At 47.3% G+C, this 5,147-nt stretch overlaps 1 long non-coding RNA gene across 1 annotated transcript; it reads left to right on the top strand.

The window, feature by feature from the left end:
• Positions 1-232: 232 nt before the first annotated feature.
• LOC309367790 lies at positions 233-922 on the top strand. Its single transcript, XR_014167363.1, has 2 exons — positions 233-431; positions 600-922. It is a non-coding gene; the product is annotated as an uncharacterized lncRNA (long non-coding RNA).
• Positions 923-5,147: the final 4,225 nt, after the last annotated feature.

Here is a 5,147-nt window from a genome sequence, read left to right as displayed (position 1 = left end):
ATTCTGCCTCAGGGTCTTACTGCCCCCCTCCTCTGTTTCCTTGCTGTGTTTGCTCAAACGGAACAAAGAGCAGGGAAAGCCCCTCCCCTCCAGGCAAGCGGAGTGTCGTCTCTGTGCTCCAGGAGGGGGAGAGAGAGAGAGAGAGAGAGAGAGAGAGAGAGAGAGAGAGAGAGAGAGAGAGCACTCGGGAGCTGGCTGGCTTGAGTGGGTAGGTGAGGGAAAACTTTTGCCTTCCTTTCCTCCCTGCCGTTATACCCCTCTCCTGCATTCTTAGCCAGCTGCTTCTCTGCACACCCCTCTCGTGCTCCTTGTCCGTTCTGTGTTTTTCCTTCCCTCCCCACTTAAAATGTGGTTAAAAAGCATGGATCCACATGGATCCTCAGGATCTTTGCATTGGGTCACCCCAAATTCACCAACAGATCACATAGCATGTCCATGGCTACAGCCTGCCCCCCAAAAATCACACACCCACTGTTGCCTGGGGCTGCAATGGTGCAAAAAAGTGGTTAAAAAGCATGGATCCACAGGGATCCTCAGGATCTTTGCATTGGGTCACCCCAAATTCACCATCAGATCACATAGCATGTCCATGGCTACAGCCTGCCCCCCCAAAATCACACACCCACTGTTGCCTGGGGCTGCAATGGTGCAAAAACGTGGTTACAAAACATGGATCCACACGGATCCTCAGGATCTTTGCATTGGGTCACCCCAAATTCACCATCAGAGCACATAGCATGTCCATGGCTACAGCCTGCCCCCCCAAAATCACACACCCATTGTTGCCTGGGGCTGCAATGGTGCAAAAACGTGGTTACAAAACATGGATCCACAGGGATCCTCAGGATCTTTGCATTGGGTCACCCCAAATTCACCATCAGAGCACATAGCATGTCCATGGCTACAGCCTGCCCCCCCAAAATCGCACACCCACTGTTGCCTGGGGCTGCAATGGTGCAAAAACGTGGTTACAAAGCATGGATCCACAGGGATTCTCAGGATTTTTGCATTGGGTCACCCCAAATTCACCATCAGATCACATGTCTGTGGCCACAGCATGAAGCACAAAAATGATACATCATTAATATTCACCGCCCACGGCGGCAGCCAACCTCACAGGTTCACTTAAGGTCGGGGCAGCCTGGGGCTCGCCCCTTTCGTTCCCCCAGCAGCAGCGGTTTGGAGGTCTTGGGCCCCCCCAATATTTTTTATAAGTCGGTATGGGCCCCCCCAATATTTTTTATAAGTCGGCGCCCCTGATCCCACTTCAGTATAATCCTTCGTACAGTAAAATTATCTATAGGTATCTAAATTCATATTGAGCTATTTTTCAAATCTGCCCTGTACATTTTACAGCTGCCGGGTGGCCATCCTTTGTTAAGGTGAGTGCTTGGAGGATGAGCAATGCTAATGACTGGAAAGCATTCTCTCTCTCTTGCCTTTGGTTAGTAGCACCCATTACTAATGCAAATTTGGACAGAGGCAGAGAACTGGGAGGTCCTACATACAATAATAGAATCTTAGAGTTGGAAGGGACCCAAGGGTCATCTAGTCCAATCCCCTGCAATGAAGCAATCTCAGCTAAAGCATCCAGGACAGATGGCCCTCTAACCTATGTTTTGAAACCTCCAAGGAAGGAGACTTCATCACCTCCTGAGGGAGTCCATTCAACTGTTGAACAGTTCTTACTGTCCCAAAGTTATTCCTGGTGTTGAGGTGGAATCTCCTTTCTTGTAACTTGAAGCCATTGGTTTGAGTCCTGCCCTCTGAAGTTATTTTTAAATGGCTATCATATCTCCATGGGGAGTTCTTCTTTGTTTCCACCCCTTAGAGGGAGAGAAGCACAGAGCAACACTGGCCATACTCTCAGGGGGGCATAAGGCAGCCATTCCTCCTCTGAGGTGTCTCTTCACTGGATTAGTCAGTTATCTGGGGGGGGGGGGGCTGAGTAGGCATTTTTTTTGTCTTCTCTTGCATTGGCTAAGAAAAGCGGGGACTCAGGTAATCACTACAGACTTCCTGAAGTGGGGACACTATTCATTTTGCCACAATAGCAGGAAGACACAGGAAGACAGCAGAGCACCCTGAGGCATTGGTGTGGTGAAAAGGAGGGGGTGTTTCTAAATCAACCCTTCATGGCCAATCAGCTTAAGCAGATTTGCAAAGGTGGGTTGCCCTCTATATTAACACACTATCATGCAAAGTTAGTTTAATTATGAGCCTAGGCAGCACACAGTGTGGTGTCCATTAAAGATAAATATCAGTTCCTTTGCTTAGTGCAAGAGCTTAGTTTTTCCAATAGACTCTGCTTGTATATTTGTGAATGTAAGAGATATTATGAAGCCATCAAAGGACCCGTTGCTCTCTCATCCAAACAAAACTAAGGTCTGCAGAGCTTTCCCTGAATTTTTCTGTACTATTAATTGATCTTTTGTCTTCTAGACTTTGGTTCCTGACACTTCAGGGGACACGGGAGGTAGCTACTAGAGTGCTTAGTGAGGCATCCATTTATGCACACTTTATATCAGTATTGAAATTGCCTTGATAGCAGGCAGTTGGGAAGGAGAAAGGTAGCACTTAAATAGAGTCCAGAATCTCTTTGCTCCTCCCCGTGAAACTAGCAGATGCTTGAATGGATCAAAACTGGTAGCACTGACAATCCATCTGCAAGACACCATAAATTAACTCTCCAGTTGATTACCGTATTTTTCGCCCTATAGGATGCACTTTTCCCCCTCCAAAAATGAAGGGGAAATCTGTGTGCGTCCTATGGGGCGAATACAGGCTTTCGCTGAAGCTTGGAGAGCCAGAGGGGTTGGTGCGCACCGACCCCTCTCACTCTCCAGGCTTCAGGAAGCTATCAGCAAGCCTGGGGAGCCTGCGGAAGTTCCCGCAGGGCTCCCCATGCTGCGGATAGCAGCCTGCCGCCTGGCGCGTGGGGCACCCTGAAGCAGAGCGCCCCTCGCGTGGGGCAGACATCCATGAATAGCTTCCCTCATTCAATTTGCTTGAAGTGGTTCACTGTTAGGGCTTGAAATAATTTTCTCCCAAAAACTTTCCATAGATTTTGATAGGGAATGTTCTCTGGATATGAGAATATTTGATGTTCAGCACCCACATTTGGCACGCTATGCTTTTGCAACTGTAGACAATATCTGACCACAGTTTTGCAACAGCAGTTAGTTAATGTACTAACTCATCCAGTCATTTAACTAATCAGAAAACCTCCCTCTTGCACAGTGGATTTGGGGGGTGGGGGGAGAGGGAGAACACAAATGAATGAACCCAGACAAATTTTAATTCTGCAATTTGAGTGTTGAATTCTGAGTATTTTTGTTTTTAACAAGCACCAATACTTTTAACAGGTACCAAAGTATATGATGTGTTGGTGCTCAGAAGGGAAGAATTCCATAGGCAGGGGGCCACTGCACAGGAGCCCCCCCATTGCTCCTAACTGGCCCCCAATTGTTCAGGGCTTTAGAGAATAAATCTGAAACCTTCAACGTGGCCTAGTGGCTTCTTGGCTCCTTTAGAAATGGTGATGTATGTGCCTGATGGGGCTTCCGCCCCAACATTGTGCACCACCAGCATCTTTTGGATCAAACTCGAGGAAAGCCCACATACAGCACATGATAATAATTAAGTGGGGGTTACCAAAGCGTGGTCAGGCTATCCTGGTCCAGAAACAGGCACAGTTGCCATGCCAGCCAAAGGTGGTAGAAGGCACTCCTAGACACCATAGCCACTTAGGTTTCCAGGGCCAAAGATATAAGAGGCACTTTTAAACAACATGCCTTTTCCTTTAGGGGAACAGAGCAGGCATGTTCCCCAGCTCCCAGATCTGGGAATTACCCACTTATAGTACTGCCATCTTGCCAAGATTCATTTTCAGTGTACTGGCCTTCATCCAGCCCATTACTGCATGCAGACACTGTTTCAGGAACTGCATGGTCTCATCTGACTCAAAAATAACAGGGAGCTAGAGCTGGGTATCATCAGCATATTGCTATCTCTGTGCTCCCAAACGGCTTTATATAGGTGATACTGGGGACAGCATTGCCCAATAATGAAAGTGCAAGGGCACAGCAGTGCACTCACTTAAGGCTATTCTGATCCTGGTCCCACAGATAGGCTTGTTTTTGCAGCGGTTTACAATATAAAAACACAAAAATACATACAGTAACATTCAAAAACAATATCCCCCCAGGTTAAAAGGTCATAGATTGTTTAATTAGCCAAAGTCTTGGGAGTAGAGGAACATTTTTGTCTGGCACAGCCTCCCTGGACAGGGCATTCCACCACAGTAAAGGCCTGTTCTTGTGTTGCCCCCCTCTGGACAAATATTTCATGGAGGGGCACATGAAGAAGGGCCTCGAATGATGATCGCAGGGTCCAGAGTTGGTTCATATGGGGAGAGGCAGTCTTTGAGGTATTGCAGTCTTGAGCCCTTTAAGGCTTTGCAGGTCAAAACCAGCACTTTGAATTGGGCCCAGAAACTAATTGGCAGCAAGTGCAATCAGTCCTGGTTTGGCATTATATGCTCAAACCTTCTTGCCCCAGTAAGCAACCTGGCCGCTGAATTCTACATCAGCTGAAATTTCCTAACTGTCTTCAGAGGCAGTCCCATTGCTGCAATGTACCCTAAAGACTACCAGAGCATAGACAACAGAAGTTAAGCTATCCCTGTCCAGACAGGCGCACAGCTGGATCACCAGCCAAAGCTGATGGAGGGCACTCTAGGCCACTGAGGCCGCCTGAGCCTCAAGTGATAGCAATGGGTCCAGAAGCATCCCAAAGCTAGGTTCCCGGCTGCTCCTTCAGCAGAAGTGCAGCCCCACCAAGAGCAGGCAACCCCCTGCAATTCCCGCCCCCCTTACAGGCTTCTAACTCTACAATTCTCTGATTCTCTGGTTTTATTATCCTTTTCTCACTATGTGCTCACTATTTGGAAACTGAATCACTCTAGGGCTCCTCTCTTCACAATCGCATCACCTGTCAAAGTGACAGGCTTTTTTCCTAGTTTAGAGCAAAAACAAGTCCAAGGGATTCAATTTAGCTTAACTTTTATTATTATTAATGATTGCATTAATTAAATATGGTGGTTTATTTTTGAAATGAAACTTGACAGGTAATTTATTTTATAAGAG

Source organism: Podarcis melisellensis, assembly GCF_964234715.1.
Source record: "Podarcis melisellensis genome assembly, chromosome: 4".
Taxonomy (NCBI): Eukaryota; Metazoa; Chordata; class Lepidosauria; order Squamata; family Lacertidae; genus Podarcis; species Podarcis melisellensis.
This window is presented reverse-complemented; position numbering and strand designations above follow the sequence as displayed.